The following is a 26,965-nucleotide window of genomic DNA, read 5'->3' as shown; positions in this document are numbered from 1 at the left end:
ATAGTATAAAATATATGCGTAGTTTTAATCTTGGATTTTAACTTAATAAATTCGATTTATCATAAAGCACATATTCTATTTCATCAAACTAAGATGAATCAATTAAAATGAAATTTATAAAAAAAATGATTCACATTTTAAAAATATTTAGAAATCTTTAAAATATTGTGGCTTTTAAGCACAACTAATTTAATAATATATTAATATTTCAAAAGTATAGAGTAATAGCAATTAAAAATAACATTATATTGGTGTTTTTTTATTGCCTACTAGGTTGCTTCTTCCTGAAGCTCAAAATCTTTTTAATTTTTGTCGGTTACTCTCACAGATTCAGCCCTTCTCATTCATTCAACAATGACCATTTACTCTCCTGTAGAATTTCTACAAGGGCTAAACATAATTTGTAAAATTTGAAAAAAAATTGAAGAAGAAAAACTGGAAAAAATAAAATAAAATTGGGTAGGCGCTTAAGCCACACCCTTCTTTTTTGCTAGTTCTGCTCATAACCAATCCAAACAAAAATTATTCGAATAAAACACAAATCATAGTTAAAGTACCCAAACTAACATAAATATCAAAATAAATACCTACTTTTAGAGTGTACAAAAATGCCCTATAGGTTTTTGGGGGCGTTTTTGTCCAAAAATATGGTCAAAAAGTGAAAAAGCACCTGAAATGAGCAAGTGGTATAGTATGGTGACCGCAAATGATATTTTGTAAGTGTAGGGACTGCAAATGTTCGTCGCTGAAAGTATAGAGCCTAAAAATGTAATTCACTCTTAATTTTATACAAATCGCGTGTGAAATAAATTAGGGCGCATCTACCCGAAAAGAGTTAAGGTGAAATTTGACATTTAACAAGAATTAGATAGAAAAAAATTGCAAAATAGATAATTAGGCCATGTTTGGTTGACGGGAAAGTAAAGTTGGCAAGGAAAATGAGGTTCATTGATATCCAAACTAATGGCACAACTGACCACAATCTAGATTGTGACTAAACGTATGAGGTTCTGTGTTAATGGATTATGGAGTCTACGTCCTAAAATCTAAAGATTCAAAAGTTTTTATTTTTAAAGGATAACCTAAAATAAATATAGTTTCTTACTCCCTCCGTTCTATAGGAGTGGACGCGTTTCTTTTTAGCATGGAATTTAAGAAAAATTGTGTTAAGTGGGTTAGGTAAAGGAATAATAAATTAGAAAATGAAAAAAGTAGAAAGATAAAGATAGAATAAAGTAAGAGAGAGTAAATTAATGGGTTGTCTTTTACTAAAAATGAAAATGACTCTACTATTATGTAACATACCAAGATGACAAAATGACTCTACTACTATGAAACGGAGATAGTAGTATTTAAATTAAATGGCTAGGTCCTTGGACCAATGTAGGGCTGCCACTGGCACCAGTATCTAAAATCACCACAATCTATAGATTCTAAACCATTTCCACATAAACATAATAAAATACTAGGCCTCAAGAACAACGTACATGACTCTTTATTAATGGCAAGAGGGTTTGTGATATGTTTGTGTCACAGTTGTTGAAAAAAAAAACAGATTCTCATATGAAAACAACATAAAAACAGAGCAGATTCAAAATTCTACAAGTTGTTGGCAAATGATATTCTTATTCCTCGTATGTAAACAATATAAAAATAAAACAGCGTCTTGACTAAGGCTCCGATAATTCTTATTTCTCGGTTGCCTTGCCTTTATTTCTACCACTACTGCTCGTTTCAATCAGGTAACAGATCATGGAATCTATGTGTCTCCAAAAAATGCTATTCGCCTCGATCACCTGCATATAGCTGAACCCCATAGACAGCAGCTGCTGCATGCTGCCATTCAGAACTGAACCGGCCGGCCCTTGATCATGACATCCTTCCTGTCTGGCATCGCTTCCTGGTGATCATGACAAATTGACAAGTCAATAGGGTTTACATGTTCAACTTCTGGCAAAGAATTCAATAATTGTCATAGGCTTCTCAGTATAATCGTGGTAATGTAATCACTCACTTGCTGCAGAAGACGAGGGCTCAACTCCAGAAGTTGAAGACTCCATAGGACCTACTTGTTGCTTGAACTTGTAATCGGCTAAATACTCTGCCCTTGAAGCTTCCATCACCATGCGTTCAATTTCTTTCTCAGTCAGCTTAAGGTCCTCCGAGTAGAAGCGCCCCTTAGCAAGAAGTGCCTACAAAATGGAACAAATCTATTAGTACTATTAAGTTTTGGAGTACAGGGGATTAATAAATACTACTTACATTATCGATTTGTTGATCCCGTTGAGCTTTAATTGCTGCTTTTACCTTACCCTTATCAATGTCCATATGTCAAATTAACCCAAATATGGCGAGGGTGAGAACTTTGGACATGGCATATGAAGGAATGTTCATACACAGATACACTTACCCCTTGAAGGGAGCTAAATCCAAGCCTAACACCAATGGTTAGCCTATGTGGATCAATAAGAGAGTTGTTGTGATTTCCGTGGTGGTAGCTTATGTTAGGATTGGTATACTAAAAAGCATATTTTGAGCATGTTGCACGGATAGAATTGCTTGTATATAATAAGTTCTACAATCCACTTTTAATCCAAGGCGAGAAGAAGTAATTTTATCGCATTGATGTTTGCTTGTGCATTTATAAGATGTTTCTCAAACATTAAAATGTATAAGAAGCAAACAAGTCTAATTCTTCTGAAATAGTAGACTGGTCGTGAACGACGTTCACAGAAGGTGACACAATCGGTTCTTTGTAGAAGAGAAATAGAATTTCACAACCTAGATAGGCTTTGGCTACATATCGTGAAAGGTTGCAGTGTTAGTCCGCATATTTCCTTACCTTAGGAAATAAACAACACTGGTGTGGTATAACACTGAAGGATCTAACAACTGAGATAAGTCTTTCTTGCTATTTACTGAAAGACGAGGTCTCGGTGATTGTTATTTCTTAATCATTGTTGACATAACATTGAGCATACGATATTGATTATGCACTACTTTGATTTATCAAATGGTGCGGATTTTTCGCAATCCAAGAATCCTGATATCTTGGATAGAGGTGATCAATGTCTAGATGTGCTAGTATTGTTATTGCAATGAATCGTTGATAAGGATAATTTCATGCATTGGATAAATTTTGTAATTTCCTGGGTCTAACAAGGTTTTATAAGCCAGGTGTGTAGAGAAATCGTCAGCCCCAGGAAGAAGAAAAAGATTGCCTGGAGGAAGAAGCTGGCAGGAAAAGTGAGCGGAAGAAGGAGGAGTTACTAGACTGAGGAGCATCCGATTGGAGGGCAAAATGGGAATCACAGGAACAGTCTAGAAGCTCTATCCACTATAAATAAGAGCATGCGATCAACGTGAAATCATCTCTCTCATTCCGTTCGGCTCTTAGCTTAGTTTTCCACTTTTCTCTACACACACTTGAGGGGAAACATTCTGGGGAGGGCACTTTCAGATCTAGTTGTGGTGTAACACCGTCTCTGCGGAGGCGAAGATACAATCATTTACTGTTTTTCGTTTTACATTCCGTATTTCCCCGAGTCTTCGCTGTTCAAAGCTCGGTTATGCTTTGTTATTGTTCGCTAGACACTTCGCATTTTGCTATGGATATTTCTATTTGGGTTTCAGTTATGATATTGTCTTTTTATTTGTTTGCTTTGGTGGAGATTGTTGGTTGATTTGAGTTTGGAGTTTGAATTGCTTGGAGATTGTGGTTGATCGGTTGCATCTAGTTGAATCTGTGAAGATCGGAGATGAAAATGGTGTTTTATTGTTGTGGATGGCTTGGATCCAGAGTGGATGAAGCATCCGACGTATAGATCTGTTCGCATTTGCATGGTTATGATGTTTTGAATTCTGTTTACTTGTTTGTCTCGTCTAGTAGTCATGGATCTGTGCTAGTTTTAGTCATTTTTTATGTCAATCGGTTTAATTTCGTTAGCCCATGTTTCAATCTTTATTTGCTCTATTTTTCATCGGTTGTTTCGTGATAAAAATTAGAGAAGATGATGTCGCTGTTAATTAGTCCTTAGGTTAGTTAATTTGCAGCTTATTCAGTCGTACTATGCCGTTTTGGGAAAATGGTCACCACGTTTCGCTTTTCGTCTGTCTAGGCTAGCTCAGGAAGTCGTTTACCCAGTCAAGTAATCCTTTCAATTGCTTTTAGTCATTATGCATGTCCCTGCCTAGATCTAGCTGTTAGAGTAGAATATTTCATTTACCCAGTCTAGGAATTAAAGCTCAACCCCAAAAATTGCGTGCCAGCAGCCAAAAATAGTTTCCAGGTCTTCGAACATGTTTTCTTACACATCTGTCTCTGTGGATTCGATTCCTACTTCATTGTACTAATCTTTTTAGCTATAGCGGGTTGAGGGTTTTGAAGGGCGAAGGAAGTGATTGTGTGCCCAACGACAAGTTACCCAAGATTCTCTGAGTTCCTAGACCCGGTGTCTAGTGGATTCTCTGGATCGGGAGATTTTATTTTAAACACATCTCGCTTACTCTTCGACTCACTCTTCAAATGGCGTCGTTGCCTGAGATGGATGGCGTAGTTTGTTTACGTGTTTGAAGATTTGGTGTATATAGTTTTAATTTCTGTTATTTAATATTTTCTTGACAGTTTATGAGCAAGGGCTCACGATTTGGGAACTGGAGTAACCCGTCTGGGTCGAGGGACGTTCAAGTCAGGTGGCAGGTTAAGGAATCAACATCCACAGTCACCACCAGATCAGGGTTTACGACAGTAGATCGATTTCCATTGGAATCAGAAAGTGAGAAGGAGTGGAACTCGTTGGGAGGAGAGGACCCGAAGTCGTCTACAGAAACAGAGCACTCTGAAACTGAGGAGGAGGAAGACATAGATATGGCACACCTGGAGGATCCCGACCTGGAGATAGGTTCACTCACCGCGCATCTGGACGGTGAACCCGCCCATGCCATAGTTTCGAACCAGCGTCAGAGGTCTATTGATATTAAGACAAATGTGTTGGGTGTTTTACCTACACTCTCTGGACGGAGGAATGAATGTCCTTACGAAATTCTGAACGAGTTCAGTAAGCTGTGCAGCATCCAAAAGCGACCCAACGATGCCACTGAGGAGGACTACCGCCTGCGTGCAATCCCATTTGCCCTTAAAGGGGAGGCTAATACTTGGCTGCTGAGGCTTCCACCTGACTCGATCAACACATGGAAGGATTTCAAACTAGAATTCCTAGACTATTTCTTCCCGTCCAACAAAACAAATGCCCTAAAGAAGGAGATTCAGGAATGCAAGCAGGATTACGATGAGTCCTTGAGTCAGTACTTGTCTCGTTTTAAGGGCCTGCTCGACGCCTGTCCCAATCATAGGATGATGGAGGCTGAGACTTTTTACTTGTTCTATGAAGGAGCTAATCCTGAGTCTAAGGACTTAATGAATTCCTCGAGCGGGGGGAATTTTACTAAGAACAAGGCAAGTGAAGCACGAGAGATTTTGGGAAGGCTGATTGACGCCAAGAAGGCATACGACCACCCACGTATCATGAGGAGAGGTTTAGCTAACGCAATTAAGGAACAAGAAGGAGAAGGAGTTGGGGACAGGATAGATTGGTTGGAGAAGGCACTTCTGAGTGCAATTGAGAAAAAGAATTCCCCGACCTAGCAGGAGAAATAGAAACCGCCAGGTTCAGAGGAAAATCAACTCCAGCTCTATTATGGTCCACCGCCCGATGGAGAGTTCCAAGCCCAGGTGAATGCAGTGGGGAATTGGAATCAAAATAATCAGAATACAAGCTAGAATAAGTGGAAGATTAAGGAGGCACCATGGAGAGACAACCCTTGTTTTAGGTGGGCAGATGGAAACCAACAGCTCCAGCTACAGTACCCAGGTCCAGCAGAGGTCCAGCAGAACTGGCCTAACCGTAGTCAGGACGGACCTCAGTATAATTCAAACTGGTCAGGGAAAAATCAGGAAGGGCCAAACAACTGGGGTTATCGCAATCAAGGGGATCAGCCCAGTTGGAACAACAGGAACCAGGGTAATCAAGGGAGTTCTTATGTACCACCTGAAGAGGCCTTATGAGATCTTCCTTTCTTTTCGGGTTTTCGTATGCAAATTGGAGTGCATCCAACTGATCAGGAAGAGATTCCCGACTCAGCTGAGTCGTTGGTACGATAATCGGGACCTGGCTTCAAACAAGTTTCCTCAACCCACTTCTACTGGCTAGTATAATGGAGGTAAGGGTCGAATCCCACGAGGATGGACACGTTTTGATAAATGTGGTGACTTTCCTGGGTGTTATGGTTAGCTACCACGCTTGGGTTGAGATTTTACCTAGACAGGAAATAAAGGTGGTACTCTACTGACTAGTAGGCGAGAAAATAACAGACATGTGGGAGTGTTCGTGAAAATAGGGGACAAGGTGTACCAGAGGCGTATGAAAAGTAGACAGTTACTAAAAGAGGAAAATTAGACAACAAGGTATATCTGATGGCTGGGGGGCTTTCTGACAGATTTGGGCAGTACATCTGAAAAGTAGGGAACAAAAGCAAAAGTAACTTAAAAGTAAAAGTGGTCCAAACTAAAGTTGATTTTGACATTTTCTTCTTCACCAAGTATTAACAGAATTCAGATAAACACAAACACCATGACTGAACTTCAGATTCACAAATTCAAACTTAAGATCCATCAATTTAAATGCTCAAAGTTAAATTAAACAGTGAAACTGCAACTTAACTTCTACTGACTGACATGCAAGGCAGTAATCACAACGCAGAAAAGAACTCATGCACGAAAACTTGATTAAACACAGCTACCACTTTGAATCAACAACTCCCGATAAGAAAACACTTAGAAATTGAAAGCAATAACTAAATCTAACTTTCCTAGGCAGAATGAAGCAAACTCGAACCAAAGCGACATGCGAAATAAAAACTTCATAACGTGAATGTTGGAAAATAACAAGGTACTTCAAAAGTGCAACAGCGATGAGTGTTTGCAAATAACCAACGATGAAAACAAGTAAACTTTAAACTAAGAAAGCGATTAAGATTGTTCGTGCCACTCCGGGCGATGATACTACTACACTACTACGTTAACTGGCTGGAACGGCGGACTGATGACTTCTCCGGCAGACTCTTGGACGTCAAGTGACCATGGCTGTGGCGAGGAACGAGAGGTAGGATAATGCTAAAGGATTGATCTTCTAGAGAGAATTCTACTAAGTGTGATTGTCGAACTCCTTTTTCCTCTCTCTCCAAGTGGCTTCTTTTATAGGGAGGCTTGCCCTTGCTTTTAGCGTAGACTTCTCCTGCATTTTGACCTTCTTGCCCTCGTCAATGATCATCCCAGCTATCCTCCTTCTCCATCTCGAGCCTTTTATCTGGCATGCATCCTGGTCAGTATCGCACCCTTCTGACTCCCTTTTCACTTGCGTCACCTGAATCGTCTCTTACTGACTTGGATCCTTCAATCCTGCACACTTAAGCAACTGTTTTGCAGATAATACGTGCATTTCACTACATACTGACCAGTAACCAAGGCTTAGAATACGACTTATCACCACCACACCAGAGGAACGCCACTGGAAACAATCAAAATTTCCAGCATACACACCAGGGAAACCAAGGGTCAGGGAGCCAGTTCGGCAACAATCAAGGAGGTCAAGGAAATTATCGCCCAAATCAGGGGAGTGGACCGAGCCATAATTAGGGGTCAAGTTCAAATCAATTGAACTATAAGCCTCCGAGGAATCTGGATGATATGGTACACGACCTAGTCAGCTCTCAACAACACATGCAGAACAATATGCAGGTAAACAATGATGTGGTACACAAAATTCAAGATGCACAACAAGAGCATAAGTCTGCTATGGATATGTTAGCCAAGCAAATGTCGCAATTGGCCACTTCGTTGAATGAGATGAGGGGACACGAGGGAAGGATACCAGCTTCAGTGAAACCACCTGACCGGGCAAATATCAGTCAGATCACTCTAAGGTGGTCCAGTAATGAGAGAAGATGAGAGTACACCTCCTATGACAAGCCGGGGAGACGGAAAACTGACCATCGATAAAGGGGATGTTGAGATAAGGGACACCAGAGTAGAAGATGGACTTCAAAAGGGTGATCTGGAGAAACCACTACCTCGTATGGCTGATCCATTTTTCTTAGACCCAGAGCCTGGAGTGGAGATTGAGGAAGGAAGGAAAGAAGTCGGAGAATCATCCGTCCTGGGTCCAGCAGGAACGTTGAAGCGCATGAAGCCATTTCCTCACCGAGCGGAAGCTAAGAAGAAGAGGGATGACACGGAGGACTTCATGGAAATCTTCGGCAAACTGGAAATCAACCTGCCCTTCCTACAAGCTTTGAAGCTACCTACATTCAGTAAATTCATTAAGGAGTTCATAGCGGGGAAAACCAAGCCCGACGGGAAGATAGTAATTGGAGAAAATGTGTCGGCTGTGATACAGAAGAGGAGAATATCATCAAAATGCACAGAGCCAGGTATGTTCACTTTGCCCATTTCTCTGGGTGACATAAAAATTGAGCATGTGATGTGTGATCTAGGAGCCTCGATAAATGTGTTACCACTTTCGAAATATAAGAAGTTGATAGGGGTAAGTCTGGTTGATACGAAAATAGTAATTCAGTTAGCCGATAGAACATGCATTTCACTCGAAGGTGTACTGTAGAATGTGATAGTAAAAGTGCATGATTTCTTGTACCCAGCTGATTTCCATGTAATAAAAATGAGTGATAATGAATCTGCTGAGTCTAGCGGAATGCTTTTAGGAAGGCCATTCTTACGCACCGCTAAGACTATTATTGATGTGTTTGACAGTACTATATGCCTAGACTACCATGGGGAGAAATACACCTTTAACATTGATGAAGCTGTGAAAAAACCATTGGATGTGGAAAATTTGCATGTTGTTGATGTTATTAACCCCCTGGTCCAGAAGTACCTTGAGACCGAATTAATGCAGGAACAGTTTAACAATTCGGAGCTGAGTCAGTCTGTTGACAAGGAGGTAGCAGGATGGTGTGAAACCCTATTAACTCGAAACCTGACAGACGAACAGATCAATGAAGCGATCATGGCATTTTGCCACCAACCACTGTCATTCGAATCTACGGGGTCTGTTCAAGTGAGGGGCCCAGACGAGGGAACTGACTTGGGTGAAATGGCAACAGGAGGTCTGGAGAAAAACCCCCTGCCCCAGGAAGCTATCACACCAAAGAAGGAGTTGAAGAAACTACCTGAGACCCTAAAGTATGCCTACCTTGGGGAAGATCAAACATTCCCAGTGATAATCAACAGCCAGTTGACAGCGGAACAGGAGAATGATCTACTGGAAGTAATCCGGAGGAACAAGAAGGCCATAGGGTGGACGCTCTCCAACCTGGTGGGAATCAACCCCGACCTTTGCATGCACCACATCCGACTGGAAGAGGGGCCAAAGGCTCGTAGAGACCCGCAGCGTAAGCTAAACCCAAATATAAGGGAAGAGGTTCTGAAGGAAGTTTTGAAGCTGCTATCCTTGGGGATTATTTACTCCATTCCAGACAACGAATGGGTCAGCCCAGTTCACATGGTGCCAAAGAAGTCGGGAATGTAAGTTATTGAAAATGACAAGAATGAGTTGGTACCTACTAGATTGGTGACTGGATGGAGGATGTGCATTGATTACCGGAAGTATAATGAAGCCACCAAAAAGGATCACTTTCATTTACCTTTCATTGACCAGATGTTGGAAAGATTGGCTGGAAAACAATATTTTTGCTTCCTAGACGGATACAGTGGATAGTTCCAGATATATGTGGATCCTGAAGACCAGGAGAAGACAATCTTTACCTGTCCGTTTGGCACTTATGCGTATAGAAGAATGTCGTTTGGATTATGCAATGCACCGGGCACATTCCAGCGTTGTATGATGAGCATCTTCTCAGATTTTTGGAGGTGTGTATTGAGATCTTTATGGACGATTTCACGGTGTATGGAAATTCTTTCGATGCGTGCTTGGCCAATTTGGATCTGGTATTGAGAAGGTCGAATTTAGTCCTAAACTTCGAGAAATGCCATTTCATGGTACCAGAAGGAATAGTCCTAGGTCATGTGGTTTCTGAAAGAGGGATTCAAGTGGATAAAGCCAAGGTAGATGTGATCTCGAAGCTACCCTACCCCACAAATCATAAGGAAGTTAGAGGGTTCCTGGGTCATGCAGGGTTTTATAGGAGATTCATCAAGGATTTCGCAAAAATTGCTCAGCCACTTACACATCTTTTGCACAATGATGTGGAGTTTGATTTTGATGAAGGCTGCAAGAAGGCTTTCCAATTGTTGAATGATAGACTTATCTCTGCCCCGATAATCAGGGCACCTGATTGGAACTACCCTTTTGAGGTGATGTGCGATGCAAGTGATTTTGCGGTAGGAGCGGTTCTAGGCCAGAAGATCGACGGGAAGAGCTATGTCATTTTCTATGCCTCGAAGACCCTAAACTAGGCTCAAATGAATTATGATACCACAGAAAAAGAGATGAATATGAAGGCGTCGGCCTGTGAAGAAGAACGGAAACTGCAGCTATAGGAATTGGAGGAACTAAGACTGGAGGCATTCAACTCGGCCATGTGGTATAAAGAAAGAACAAAGTTCTGGCACGATAAGAGCCTCCGGGTCAAGAAACTTCGAGTAGGGCAGAAAGTACTTTTTTTTCAATCTCGGCTGAAGCTAATGCCTGGCAAGTTAAAATCCAAGTGGATAGGGCCATACACAATCGTTGGCCTTCGAGCAAATGGAGCAGTAGAGATTCAAGGAAGCGCCCCAAACTCAGTTCCTTTCCTAGTCAATGGGCACAGGGTGAAGGTATACAGAGATAATACAGATCTGCATGTGGTAGAAGAGACGTCACTACATGCATCTGCTATTATTTCTTAAATTGGTCAGGCAAGTGGATATCCTCAATGAATTCCTAGGTCAGGTAAAATGGTAACGGAAGTTTATTTGTACACTGACCCAGGAAATCTTGAGGATACTCATTTGCTATGTAAATAGTTTAGTTGCTTTCTAATACAAGAAATACAAACAAATTTAAAATTTTTAATCTTCCAAAAACATTTTTTTCGAAGCACCAAACTCTCTGGGGAAATTGTTTTGTCACTCATGATCTCCGATACGGGAATTTGGTATTTCATTTCATTTGTTTTGTGAGTTGCTAGGGGAAGGAAGAGTTTTTGCAAACAGGAGGGAATACGTTCTTTTTTTTGGAATTTCAAATTCTCCTTTTCGAGGAACGTACTATTGCTTGCATAATATCGCAACCGTTCGCAAATCAGGAACCAACCGGTCACTTCTCTCTCTACTCTCACAAATTATCTCTCTTTCTCAATAATTTTTCCCCAAAATTGTTTCAAACCCTAACCAAATCTACCCAGAAACTGTGAGTTTTGCAGAAACACCATGAAGAAAGCACAAGATACCACCGTGAAGAAGGGAGACCCCGCCGCCAAACCACCGTCCGGCAAGTCGTCCAGACAACCGCCGGCTCAGCCGATTTTCTCTGCGCTCGATATACGCTCAGAGTGGAACCCGACTTCTGTTCCAGACTCCTCTGCCGTCAAAAATCCCGAGGAGGAAGCATTCTTAAAAGAGTTGGAGGAGAAGTTCGAAAGTAAAGAGGAGGCTGAGAGACTTTTCTCCCAATTTTCGATGTTCCGCCAACAACCGCAGGCGATTCCTGAAGAATCAGCGGCGCAACCACCGAGTTCAAACCCAGAGGGTTCCAAAACCCTAGATTCGACACTTGCAGAAACTAGGCCGAGCCCAGACATTGTAGAACAGGGAAAGGGTGGCAGAGGAAGCGAAGAGGAAAGCGTCAATGGTTTTGCAGACGAAATCGACAAGATGACAGTAGAGCACTCTGTGGATGAAGCCATGAGGAGAGGTAACACATCTACATTACATTCTGTGGGAGGGGGAAACCCATGTTGCTAAGTTTGTGGAGGGGGAAACCCTTGTTTCTAAAATTGTAGAGGGGGAGACCCCGATTTTTTATATCGAGGAGGGAACCCCGTTTGATTTTGAGGGGGCAACCCCGACTTGTTTGCTGAGGGGAAAACCCCAATTGTGTCTGAGGGAGAAATCCCTAACAAACCTGAGGAGGAGACTCCGAATAAATCTACGGGGGAAACCCAATTATGTGTGCTGAGGGAGAAATCCCTGGGAATTCTGGAGGGGATGAGATCCCCGTTACTGCTTCAGGACAGAGGCCCAAGGAGGACGGGCCGTTAGAAGTTGTAGATCTGGACACCGTGCCAGAGGACTCGCCGGTTAATTTGAGGGAATCAAGGAGAATGGCTATGAGAAGTGTTTTGGACGAGGTCGATGAAGGAGAGCGAGATGGGGGATCAGGCTTCCTGGCCCCAGGAGTGACAAGCGTGCAGGAGGGAGAAACTCCGTCTGAGGAGGAGGTGGACGCCGCAAAGGAGCGTCGAGTGGCCAGGGAGCGCAAGAGGAAAGGGAAGAAAGCTGTTATCCCTCGGCCTAGGAAATCACAGAGGCTCATCTCAGTCAGGGAGTCTCCCCGCACGCTACCCAAGGCTTCTGGACCGGGAAATGTGGACAGCGAGACGGAGGAAGAGTCAGAGGGAGAGGAAGAAGTCCCTAATTATGAGCGAGAGGAGATCTGGATCACGAAGAAGCTTTTGGGAACTATGGCTAAGTTCAATGACTCCAGGAGGGCACAAACGCATAAGGATCGAAGTGCAGTGGGAAAGCTAGCCAAATCAGGAAAGCGATATCACAGAGACTCTCTGAGACAGATCGAGTCAGATGAGGAATTCCTTGGTCATATCAAGGAAATAGGTTTCGAGTGGCTACTTAACCACAATGAACAGGAGGTGCCAGTGGAAGCAGCCAGGAAATTTTTCTCTACCTTTCGTTTCAAGACAACTACCGATCCGGATGCGAACTCCATCTCTTTCCGTCTTTTTACCATCGAATATACAATGAGTTTAAGGGAATGGTATCTCAGAATGGGGCTATTTACAAATGCTGAGGATGACGAGGGCATTTGGGATGATAGAGTATACGGGCCACCAAGAGACACCCCTGGATTCTCGCCACAAACAGCTTGGGAGTATTTAACACACGCAAGGAGTGTGACTTTTAAAACCAGTGTGTCGAAGAGGATCCACATCACTGACCATCTTCTCCAATTTGCCCAGAAATTTATTGGTTACAATTTGATGGGCACGGCCAGTTCCAGCATCACCACCACCGAGCTCTACTTTACATGGTGCATGTCCAAATGCATCAAAGTTCACCTTGGGTATTGGTTAGCCCAGGCCTTCTATCAGATGACGGCCAACCCTTCCCGCCACATGTACACCTGCCACCTTCTAGGCGCTTACATGAGCGCAACTTCGTGATGAAAATTGGGAAGGCAGAGCCGAGTGTTACAATGTACTGAGGTATGTTTGTTTGTAGGGTATCCCGAACAAAAGGCTATGAATTCTATAGTCTACGAGATAAGAAGGTATTTGTTAGCACAAATGCTAAGTTCTTAGAAGAAGACTATGTGATGAATCATAAGCCCAGCAGTGAAGTAGCTCTTGAGGAACTAAGAGATACTTCAGTTTCCACAAGCAAAGATCCAATAACACAAGTACAATCTATACCTGAGATATCAACTTCTGTACCACAAATTGTAGAGCCTCGTCGTAGTGGGAGGGTTCCTCGTGAACCAGAAAGGTACATTGGTTTGGGTGAGTCTTCTGACTTAGACCCGGACGACAATGTATTAGACCCATGGAACTTCAAAGAGGCGATGGCAGATTCAGATAGTCATTCCTGGAAAGAAGGAATGGATTCTGAACTACAATCAATGATAGACAAAGACGTTTATGATTTGTTAGTCCTACCTGAAGGTTGTACTGCCATTGGGAGCAAATGGATTTACAAACGTAAACGAGGACCTGACGGACGAGTTAAAGTCTTCAAAGCAAGACTAGTAGCTAAGGGTTATACCCAGAGAGAAGGTATCGATTACGATGAGACCTTTTCGCCAGTAGCTATGCTCAAGTCAATCCGAATTCTTTTGTCTATTGCAGCCTACATGGATTGGGAGGTATGGCAGATGGACGTCAAGACAGCTTTCCTAAATGGAAGTCTTGAGGAGACCATCTACATGGAACAACCCGAGGGATATGTAGTCAAGGGCAAAGAACACATGGTGTGGAAGCTTAAGAAGGCCATTTATGGCCTCAAGCAAGCATCTCGATCATGGAACATGTGTTTTGACCAAACTGTTAAGTCTTTTGGCTTTGAGCAGTGCCCAGATGAGAGCTGCGTGTACAAGAAAGTTGAAGGTAAGAATGTAGTGTTTATGGTACTCTACGTAGATGACATACTGTTGATTGGAAACAGTAAGAAAATGTTGTCAGATGTGAGAGATTGGCTATCAAGTCAATTTGAGATGAAAGATATGGGAGAAGCTGGACACATCCTAGGCATTAAAGTTCTTAGGAACCGCCAGAAAAGGATGTTGTGCCTATCTCAAGAATCTTACATCGATACGATAGTTAAGCGTTTTAGCATGCAAGATTCCAAGAAAGGTTTTCTACCTTTTAGCCATGGAATCACTCTGTCTCAGGATATGTGTCCCAAAACACCTATTGAGATAGAAGCTATGAGAAGGACCCCTTATGCATCAGCAGTTGGGAGTCTCATGTATGTTATGTTATGCACAAGGCCCGATATTTGCTTTGCCGTTGGCATGGTAGCAAGGTATCAGTCTAACCCTGGTCAAGGACACTGGATTGCGGTAAAGAAAATACTCAAGTATCTAAGAAGAACTAAGGAGTATTCTCTAGTTTACCAGGCATCCGAGATGTATCCTTTGGGTTACACTGATTCAGATTTTCAGTCTGATCGGGATTCGAGGAAATCAACCTCTGGATATGTGTTTACATTAGGAGGTGGAGCCGTAATTTGGAAGAGTGTGAAGCAGAAATGCATCGCGGACTCTACCATGGAAGCTGAATATGTGGCAGCATCAGAAGCCGCAAAGGAAGCAGTATGGTTCAGAAACTTTCTTACTGATTTGAATGTGATTCCGAGTATGCCCAAGAGCATCACTGTTTATTGTGACAACTCTGGTGCTGTGGCAAACTCAAGGGAACCACGTGCCCACAAGGCAAGCAAACACATAGAGAGGAAATATCACATCATTCGTGATATAGTGCGGAGAGGAGACATTGAAGTGGTCAAGATCGCATCAGAAAACAACATGGCAGATCCATTGACAAAGGCACTTCCAGCCAGGACGTTTGAACGTCATGTGAAAGGATTAGGTGTTCGACTGACCTAGACCCGCTTTCAGTATAAGTGGGAGGATTTTGCAGTTTTGGTATACTCGAAAGCTGTTTTTGAGTATAAGTGGGAGATTGTTTGAGTTTAGTATACTGGAAAAGCATCTTTCGTATGCTTGTATATGTAATAACTCTTCTATCCATTTTTACCATTTAATGAGAAAGAATATTTTGTTACAATGTGTTTTGCTTATGGGTTACTTATGTATTTATGAGATGTTGAAATATGTTTTCCATTTAAATACATAGTTTAAGCAAAATGAGTCTAAGTCTTCTGCACAGTAGACGAGTTGTGAGCGGCGTTCACAGTAGGTAACTTGTCGGTTCTTGCAGTAAGAAAAATGTTTCACAACCTAGATAGACTTTGACTACCTATCGTGAAAGGTTGCGACGTCAGTCCGAAAATTTTCTTACCTAAGGAAATGAACGACGTCGGTGTGGTATAGCACTGAAAGGATCAAACAGTGAGATAAGTCTTTCTTGGCTATTTACTGAAAGACGAGGTCTCGGTGATTGTCATTTCTTAATCATTGTTGACATAACATTGAGCATACGATATTAATTGAAAACGACTTTGACTTATCAAATGGTGAGGGTATTTCGTTGCCCAAGAATCCTGATAGATTGGGTAGTGATCATTAATGTCTAAGTGGTGCTAGTATTGTTATTGCAATGAATCGTGTGCTGGGAGAGGTCAGTCTGATAATATCCTCAAGAGGTGTTTAGAAAAAGGTTTTATTATTCAGAAAACTGGCCAGTTGGAATTTATTCCATGAATAATAAATAATGTTTCTAAACTAGACCACTCTTGGAAAAAGAAATTAATTAATAAAAGTCAGATAGCAGACTTGATATTAATTAATGGATATTTATATCTTTAACACAGGAAATGATTTAATTAAAGAGGAAGTCCCGGAATACTCGTAATTTCGGTTTGGACGGGCAGTCAATATTATATCTATAGTGGATGATAATAATATTTAAGTTTGGGCTTGAATTAAATTAGTTTTAATTTAATTAGTGAAAGCCTGAATTGTGGCCCAATCCAATCCTCCATAGATCCCTGGTCTGGCCCAAAATAATTAACTTAATATAAAAGGGAGAAGAAGAGAAGACAGAATTAATTCTACCGATATTTTTAGTTCTCTGCAATCTCAAATATCGATTTCTAGGGTTCTTCTACCTTAGAGATTTCTGTCTCCAATTCTTCTCCGGCTTTTGAGGATTTGACAAGCTTTGCCCACACAAAGGTCAATTCCAAGTTAAAGGGAACAGATCAGAAGATCCGTGGTAGAGATCGATTGAAGAAGGAGTTCGAATTCAATTGCTTGAATTCATACGGTAAATCGTTCTATGTAATTGCATATATATTCAGTATGATCTTGATTATATGCTTATGAACATGTTTCTAGTTTACAATCAGATAAAAGCATGTTTAGATGTAAATCATTCAATCAAACTAAATAGATTTCCGCTGCAAAACCAACACTAAGTGTGAGAAGTTTTTCTTTGTTATTTGTTTTGATTGTGTGCACCAACTCCCTTAGTTTCCCTCTTCACCAAGACAGCTTGGAGACAAGTTGGAGTGAAGTGGGAGGGGGTAGGAGAGTTAGTGCAATGTGTGCTCAGCATGTGTTAGGTCTAGGAGTTAGTCAATTTTTTTAGGTTATGTGTTTTAAGCAAGAATTAGCAAGGATAATAAGGCAAGATTCCCTTAGGGAGAGTAATTGAAAATAGGATACATTACAACTTTGATGCCTTTTTCCTTGATAAGCAAAAATCGGTTTGGAAGAAGTGAGGAAGATAGAAGATGCCTTAGCAGACCTAGTTGTGAAACCCCATAAACGTCAGTGAGGTATAAGTCTTAACATTGAGTGCTAACAATCTAAAAGGGGAACTGCCACCCGATGCTTAGGGAGAAGAATATAGAAGGGAGAATAAAAGAAAAAATATATATATCTGGAGGGATAAGCTGGACAAAGTCCAGGGGAGGAAAAAAATAATATTAATAATAATATATTCTGGAGGTATAAGCTAAACGAAGTCCAGGAATAGGAGGTATAAGCTGGACGAAGTCCAGAGAAAAATATATATATATATATATATATATATATATATATATATATGTGTGTGTGTGTGTGTGTGTGTGTGTGTGTGTGTGTGTGTGGGATCAAATACTAACTAAGTTACGGTAATAACTAATAACTAATATCAATTTTGTATGTTAAAAACATCAACACAAAGACATAAATTTATCAAGCTTCTTGTGTTGATAAAATTATATTTTTGTGTTGACATTTTAAATTTACATGTTGTATTGATATAATTATGTCTTTGTGTTGATAATTTTAACATACAATATTGAAAGTTATTAGTTATTATTGTAAATTAGTTAGCACACTAACACAACCCTATGTATATATATATATATAGGGATGTATTCATATACTTTTCCCATCTTTTGTTCTTTTTCCTTCTTAATCTTGGCAATTCAATTTAAAGATCTAATGGCTAAAAATAGATCCTGATTAATATTATTTTATTCCTTAATAAAATCGATAAGGGCCTTTATGGTATAGGATTATGATTCTGTTATGGTAGTTTCCATGATTTCCTCCCTTAATCTTCAACGAAAATACGTTTTAAAATTACAGAAATCTTTCTGGTCTTTCACCGTTTATTCTCCCATCATTCTCCATTGCAGACTTTCGTTGTCATACAATTCCTGGCGAATTTTTTTTTGGTTTTTTCTTCTCGTTCTCTCGATTTCTCTTTTATTATCGTTTGCGGCTTCTTCAACAATGGAAGAAGGTAATCTAATTTGCTTTTATGTTGATGATTAAACTGTTTAGAGAACTTGAAAACCGTTTGGGTGGACTTGTCGTTCATTGCTAAAAGGTTTTCTTTGTTGATTATTATCCTTTTTTTCTTATTTTTGATATTAGGGTTTTATTTACGTTTTGTCTTGTTTGATTATTTTGCCCACGTTTTTATTTTTTCCCAAAGGGTTTAGCAATCATTCGGGCTAGGGTGTAGTACGTAGTTAGTGCCACAACCGATTCCAAATTGAACAATTGTAGCTAAGGTCTCAGTGGGTTTAGATATGGACGCGGCTAGGGAGTATTTTTTTAACAGATAAACGTAATGTACATATAATACTGTGTAATGGTAATTATTGACTAATTAATGCACGATTTCTTATGTGTAATGTATCTGTTTGCTGAAATCCGTTTGTGGGGAGTTTTAGGTTATTGCACTAAGGTTTTCTTAGACTATTTGTTTATTGTTTTTATACAATATCAGGGTTTAGTTGACGAGTTGTCCTGTTTGCTTGTTTGGCTCATGTTTCAGTTATTCCCCAAGGGTTTAGCAATCCTTGGGGCTAGGGTGTACTACGTATTTAGTACCACAACCGTCTCCAAAGTGAGCGAGTTTGGATATAGTCTCAGCTAGGGTTTAGATATCGACGCGGCTAGGGAGTAGTTTTAACAGATAAACATAATGTACATATATTACTGTGCAATGGTAATTATTGACTGATTAATGCGCGATTTTTTTGTTTGTGCTTTTATACAATGGTGGTTGTACCTGAATGTTCTCCAGAATTGAAGCCCGTAGTTGGTCAGAAGTTCCAATCACTAGATTTTGCTTCTGCGTTTTACGATGTATATGTCCGTGATGAGATGGGCCATCACAAATCTAGAAATTGCCCACTACTTAAAGAGATGGCGAACGAGAAAGAGCTTCGTAAGGGCAAGAGGAAATGTTGATGTATTTTGTACCTAAAAAACTTTATTAGTTTTGGTTTTCGGTTTAGTCTTAGTATTCATTTCATTGTCTTAGTGTTATTAATCCTACCACTGTCAACAGTTTATGCATAATAATGTTACATTTTTAGTCTGTTAATGTAAATTATTAGTAACGAAGTTGTACATTATTGTTTACAAGCAATTAACTTTCTGTACGTAATTATTCGAGTACAGTTCATTATTAGACACATTTTGTACATTACACATAATAACATTACATTATTAAACTGTTGACGTACATTATTGTACGCAATGACTTAACTTGGTGTACATTATAATTCTGGGACAGTTCATTAATAAGCACATCCAGTACATTATCCATTTAATTTCATCCATTATACAATTTCTATTCTTTTTGTTTTACATTAATAGTAAAATTCAGTTAAGGTCTTCTACATTATTTTCTTCATTTTTTCACATTATTAAGCAGTACATTGACATTACTCGGTTCATTACATGCATTATATGTTTTGTGTCTATGACATCATACACTAGTACCAAAATATGCTTATATTAGCAAGAAGTTCCGCATACTATGTATGGTTCAAAACAGACCAAGCAACAAGTCGCCTTTTTTCCCTACCAACATGAGTTATCAAAAAAAAAACCCATAAATGTTTAAAGTAATATAAATAGCGTATCCAATGATTATCCATACGATCACTCCAGCGCCGAAACCCAGTTCATGCACGGCTTCCTTCTGCCGTGGAGTTAGGTTTTTTAAACAGGTAAGGAACTTGGTTGTGGTCCGTCGACAGTAGAGGTGGTCGACTTTCTTTCCCCTTGGCTTCCTAACCTCTGCGTCTTCACGAGAGGTACTAGTCTCGGCCCTTTGCTGCTCAGCCAACCTCTCCCTGAACATTCTAGTATCGCAAGTGGAAGAACATCATCCATCGTTTCGTCAATGTCTAACCTAGGCTGCTTCGCTGCTGCCCAAAAATCAATAATGTATTGCATTAATGCACGATACAAACTGTATAATGTACAAAAGAAAGCACATAATGCACCAATGAATATTACATTCTATCAACCATTGACATTTTATAAAACCGATGCATTTAAAGTAAAACAATAAACATAATGTAGACCACTCCCTACAATAATGTACAAATGCAGCAAATAATGTACAAACTGAATAATGCATAGTATTATCCAAATAATGTAAATAGTAGATGCTGTCTATTTCCTGCTACTAATCCATATATAGAATGAAGAAATAATGCATCAATTCCATTGAAATCATCCATTTAGATTACACACAACCAACAAATAATGATTTCTCTCATTGTGCACCAATCGTTTCATATGCACACCAATTCATGAAACACACAACAGTGACAATAATGCATCCTTTATCCATGGATACAGAGTTACAATGCACGATTTCTCATCAATAATGTAGCAAACACAACGAAAAATGCATCAGAACATGAGAAACAATTATTAAACCTTCTGACTGTGTTGGTTGACTTTTGAATGGTCTTCCTCGCTTCATCATTGATGTTTTGCAGTACACAGCAACGAAATCAGTTCAATTCCTACATCCAGTTAGACCAAAATAAGAGATATTACACAATAATCAACCAAATCGTCAATAATGGAAAGAATCGACCACACACTTAACACAAATTCGAAAATTGCAAGAAACCAAAACAAACATAATCGGACATTTACCACATACAACTCAACAATAAACTATAAAATTAACTAATTGACCGAACCCTAGTTCACACGCATACGATTTCATTTTTTTACCCAAAAAATTGATCCAAAAAATTCGTGCATTATTCGAAGAACGAAGTCAATCAATGACTATGCGGTCCAGAAATTGTCAAAAATCGACGCTTACAAGTGTTTTTACCCAAAAATCGAAACATCAAAAATCGAAACTTTAGAAACACGCCTGGTTGTCGAATGCGACGATCACCTTACTTTGGCGGACGAAACCCTCTTTTTGGAGATGACCGGTGATTTTTAATGGACGATTGCATTACTTCAGCGGATGGAGCCCTCGATTTGGAGATGACCGATGATTCTACCATGTTGTTACGGCGACAGACGATGGCGGAAGTTTCTTCTCGACATCAATTTGGGGCGGCTAGGGTTTTTTGTGGAGAGAAGAATTGAGGGAACGTGATTGATGAGAGAGAGTAGAATGATGGAATGAGAATGGTATGTCAATTAGTTTTTCCAATAAATCCCATAATTATTGTAATCCAGTGTCTTTTTACTCTTATACCCTCATAATGCACAAAATATGACCAATAATGCAACACGGGTTCAGTTCTTAATCTTGATCTTGACCGTCCAAATCTCTAATCTAATGCTTGATATTATGAAGGAAATAGTATCTAAAGGGGTAAAAGGAGTTTAATGTTCCCCTATATATATATATATATATATATATATATATATATATATATATATATATATATATATATATATATATATATATATGAGTAGTGATAAAATGCAAACTTATATATTTTACAAACTCAAAACTCTTCAACACAGCTTCAACACAGTTTCAATACAATATCAACACAGTGTAAAATTTCAAGATTTTAATGTCAACACAGTATCAACACAACATCAATCATTGACTACCATTGAAATTCTGTTGACATTATCCTGTTGAAGCTTTTTTGTGATCTGTTGACATTTTTCAATGGTCCAGATCATAGTTTTGAGTTTGTACAATACTTAGAGTTTTCATTTGATCACATCCCTATATATATATATATATATATATATATATATATATATTCATCACCCGAAAGAGAAAGAAAGGAGGTTAGAAGGAGAAATTTTCATCACCCGAAGCATCGGTGGCAGAAAATAACTTAGAGCGTTTGATCCTAACATCCCTGGTGAGGAATGAGTGATCGAGCGAATTCAACAACTGGTGAAGCTAATGGCTATCTGGACAAACAGACATGCCGACTAGGTGGAAGAAGGGAAGGGGAGGATTTGGAGAGTGTAGACTATTGGATTGACCTTAAACTTGTGGGGACAGATGCTTAAAAATCTGAACTAATTCATGCCTATGTGTTTTATTCTATTAAGTGTTTGTTTCTTTTGTATGTCTGTCTAGGTCTAGGAGTTTTTTTTTAGTGTGTCGGTCAGGGAATAACCATGCATTATTTGTCTTATTTCTCTTTTTCTTGTCTTTATACTTGAGGACAAGTATGGTTTAAGTGTGAGTAGTTTGATAAGGCTAATTTCATGCATTGGTTATAGGATAAATTTTGTAATTTCCTGGGTCTAACAAGGTTTTATAAGCCAGGTGTGTAGAGAAATCGTCAGCCCCAGGAAGAAGACAAAGATTGCCTGGAGGAAGAAGCTGGCAGGAAAAGTGAGCGGAAGAAGGAGGAGTTACTAGACTGAGGAGCATCCGATTGGAGGGCAAAATGGGAATCACAGGAACAGTCTAGAAGCTCTATCCACTATAAATAAGAGCATGCGATCAACGTGAAATCATCTCTCTCATTCCGTTCGGCTCTTAGCTTAGTTTTCCACTTTTCTCTACACACACTTGAGGGGAAACATTCTGGGGAGGGCACTTTCAGATCTAGTTGTGGTGTAACACCGTCTCTGCGGAGGCGAAGATACAATCATTTACTGTTTTTCGTTTTACATTCCGTATTTCCCCGAGTCTTCGCTGTTCAAAGCTCGGTTATGCTTTGTTATTGTTCGCTAGACACTTCGCATTTTGCTATGGATATTTCTATTTGGGTTTCAGTTATGATATTGTCTTTTTATTTGTTTGCTTTGGTGGAGATTGTTGGTTGATTTGAGTTTGGAGTTTGAATTGCTTGGAGATTGTGGTTGATCGGTTGCATCTAGTTGAATCTGTGAAGATCGGAGATGAAAATGGTGTTTTATTGTTGTGGATGGCTTGGATCCGGAGTGGATGAAGCATCCGACGTATAGATCTGTTCGCATTTGCATGGTTATGATGTTTTGAATTCTGTTTACTTGTTTGTCTCGTCTAGTAGTCATGGATCTGTGCTAGTTTTAGTCGTTTTTTATGTCCATCGGTTTAATTTCGTTAGCCCATGTTTCAATCTTTATTTGCTCTGTTTTTCATCGGTTGTTTCGTGATAAAAATTAGAGAAGATGATGTCGCTGTTAGTTAGTCCTTAGGTTAGTTAATTTGCAGCTTTTTCAGTCGTACTATGCCGTTTTGGGGAAATGGTCCCCACGTTTCGCTTTTCGTCTGTCTAGGCTAGCTCAGGAAGTCGTTTACCCAGTTAAGTAATCCTTTTAATTGCTTTTAGTCATTATTCATGTCCCTGCCTAGATCTAGCTGTTAGAGTAGAATATTTCATTTACCCAGTCTAGGAATTAAAGCTCAACCCCAAAAATTGCGTGGCAGCAGCCAAAAATAGTTTCCAGGTCTTTGAACATGTTTTCTTACACATCTGTCTCTGTGGATTCGATCTTTGCTTCCCTGTACTAATCTCTTTAGCTATAGCGGGTTGAGGGTTTTGAAGGGCGAAGGAAGTGATTTTGAACTAGACAACTCTTGGAAAAAGATATTAATTAATTAAAGTCAAATAGCAGACTTAAATTAATTAATGGATATATATATCTTAAACACGGGAAATAATAAATTAAAGAGGTAAAGCTCGGGATTACTCGTAATTTGGGATTGGACGGGCAGTCAATATTATTATTCTATAGTGGATGATAATAATATTCTTTTTGGGCTTATATTAAATTGGGTCTTAATTTAATTAGTAAGAGACCAACAGGTTTGGCCCAAGTCCAACCTCCATGGATCTCTAATCTGGCCCATAATAACTCTATATAAAAGGAGAATAAATAGAAGACTAATTCAATTGATTTTAATCATAAAATTTGGTGCTCCCTCTTTGGGAGTGGACGAAAAATCTGTTTTTCACGTGACCGATATTCTGTCTTCTTTCTAGTCAAGTCCTTTTGATTCTAACAAGCTTTTCTGATCAGATTCTGAGTTCGGGATACAGATTAAAAGGTTCGTGGTTGAGTACGTAGAACATCACGTGGAGAAGACGCAAGCAATCGATGATTCTTTGGAGAATCAGATCGGTAATTCTAAACCGTAGAAATTCATGAATTAGGGTTTTGATTCCTTATTTGTGAATTATATGTGTTCTAGCATGCAATTCAATGTTTAGCATGTGATCAATTAATCCCATAATATGTCAAATAGATCCATATGTATGATTTATTTGTGAATGCATGACTTCCGTTGTGCAAGGGGTACCAAAACCCAGCAGCTTAGCTGTATCGGAGGCGTGTAAGTATTATAATTTCCATGGAATATATTGATAGGTTCTACATCACATAAATAGTGATTTAATTAGCAGACTGACAAGAGAAGGGATTTCATTATAACATAGAAAATCCGACTCAATAATCATCATATGCAAATACTACACTTGTGCTGCAAGAATGTATATGTAGGCCGGCATTTTTTATAGAGCCTGAATCTCCACATTATTTCTATAGACCTGCAAAAGAAGAAAAAACAACCATAAGTTATGAAGAATCACAACCACTCAAACTCGGGTCCTCTTTTACGCTGTTCGTTTTCATTGGAGTTGAGTAAAAAAATTATTAATATATACACAAGAAACAAAATGACTTGGTTCCTTACCATTTCAAATAATAACCTAAAAAGCAAGTTCCTCCTCAATAGAGACTCATGTAATCCCTATGTTCTAGCAACTTGCTCATGCTTAAAAAACGAAGGACAAGTAGGGACTTTGTTAAGTAAAATTGTCTATATTGACTTCAAATTTTAGAATAACAAACCAACATATCCTTCCTCTTTCTCCTTTCCTTGGCTTTTCATGGTTTTCTGTTGCGCATCTAAGGCCTGTCTTCCTCCATTGTCTCAACCAATTTTTGTAAATAAAAAAATGGATGTTACAGTTAATAGAAAAGTAGTATACAAAATTAATTTTGAGTGGCAGAACCTAGGCCCCGATTCACTCTTTTCCCAGTCACACACTCCAACTCTACTAGCACTTCTCCCACCCCCACCGATCACCTCCTGACCTCCTCCCAGCTCCCTCTGCACAAGCACCGCAAATTATAGCCTATCAGCCACCTGTTCGACGAAATGTCACTCACGTGACGTCATCCGGTACATAAATGAAAAGGGATAAGTTAAGTGAAATGACGTCGTTTTAAGGCTCAAAATACGATGCCGTTTCACTACTTGCCTTTCATGCCACATCGATATCTCGGCGTGTCAAGTCAGCTTAAATTTCATCCAATTCGGACAGATGGGACAATTGCGAATTTTCTAAACTTCGTGATTTGTCATTCAGAACAAACTTCGTAATTTTTCAGAAAATTACCCATTTAGATTTTTATTATTAGTGAGTGAAAATATTAGGACTTGGAACTTAACTTTTTCATATACTCCATTGTATATGAGCAAGTTCTGCCGCTACTAGTACTAGTAGCTATTTGTGAGGAAGAAACTTGCACAAATGTACCTTATCTCTTCTCTTCCTCTTGCAATAGGAAGTAAAACCTTCTGTTATGAACCGTGAGAAATGATCTCTTTCCCGCTCCTACAACTAAAGAATTGACATCATATAGTTAATGCATGAACATGGCATCTGGAAAAGATGCCTGGGAAATTAAACCTTTTCTTATGATAGAAAAAAAAAGTAATTATAAAATATTATATATAAGGTATATAAGCTTGTAACCTAAGTATTTTTTTTCTTTTTCTTACTTTACTTTCTCTTACTTTATTTTGTCTACTTTATTCATTCTCTACTTTTTTCTCTCTCTTATTTTTTTTATCTATTTAGTTATCACACTCAATATCCATTTCTTAAACTCCGTGCCAAAAAGTTCAGCCTCAATTATGAGGGAACAGAGGGAGTACTTTGTAGTCCTTTCATCCTACACCATAAGCGAGCCACTTCTTTTGACACAAGATTTATAGCTTATTTATTATGAAACATCCCAAAAAAAAAATGTGACTCAATGAAGCGGAAAGAGTATTTTATTTTTTAGAATTATTTTTCTGGATATGAAGTGGAGTACTGCTTTTTATTAAGACTAGAATAGGACTCTTAATTTTGTCTATATAAATAGAGTTTCTCTGTAATTGTAAATTAACCCATGAATTATATAGAGAAATTAGTGATTTGGTATTGTTTCCCATTTCCATGTAGATATATATCTTGCTTTATTAAACTGTATAAAAGATTTTTGCAATAATAACTTTTATATTTGTAATTGTCTGTATTTTTTTAAGATAGAAATAAAATTACTCTACAGTCTACCTAAGTAATTTATGTTTCAACATATCTTCATTTTCAAAATTATTGACAACTGTATATCGATTTGATTCTAAAACTTGTATTCAAATTCATATTCAAATTCAATTACAAACCAGCCGACCACTTCGATAAAATTGCGAGATTTTATATTTGTATCTTAATCCATACTAAAATAAATTACACCTAAACCAACATTAAAAAATGATTAAAAAGAGATTTTAACTCATACTATTAAAAATGATTACACCTAAAGCAGCCAACATTTAAAAATGCCTCCTCTGTCTAATGCACCAGTATCAAGCACGGACTAAGAGCTAGTTTCATAACAGCTAATTTTGCAAGTTGTAAAATTCAACAGATATACCTATGAAGATTTTATTAACTCACCTTGTCATTTATCTATCCAATTTCTATTTTATGGTTCCACTCCTCAATGACAAAACTCAACTGGCAATTAAATTAACACTATCTACATAGAACAAAACAAATTGTAAATTTCACACAACA

The 26,965-nt window shown here is 39.0% G+C and overlaps 2 pseudogenes; one reads left to right on the top strand and one right to left on the bottom strand.

The window, feature by feature from the left end:
• Positions 1 to 1,688: 1,688 nt before the first annotated feature.
• On the bottom strand, positions 1,689 to 26,782 carry LOC125221557 (OVARIAN TUMOR DOMAIN-containing deubiquitinating enzyme 6-like; annotated as a pseudogene).
• LOC148933283 (secreted RxLR effector protein 161 pseudogene) lies at positions 14,712 to 15,353 on the top strand (annotated as a pseudogene).
• Positions 26,783 to 26,965: the final 183 nt, after the last annotated feature.

The sequence above is a fragment of the Salvia hispanica genome, chromosome 1 (genome assembly GCF_029641045.1).
Source record: "Salvia hispanica isolate PSC_SH4W2 chromosome 1, Shi_PSC_v1, whole genome shotgun sequence".
Taxonomy (NCBI): domain Eukaryota; kingdom Viridiplantae; phylum Streptophyta; class Magnoliopsida; order Lamiales; family Lamiaceae; genus Salvia; species Salvia hispanica.
This window is presented reverse-complemented; position numbering and strand designations above follow the sequence as displayed.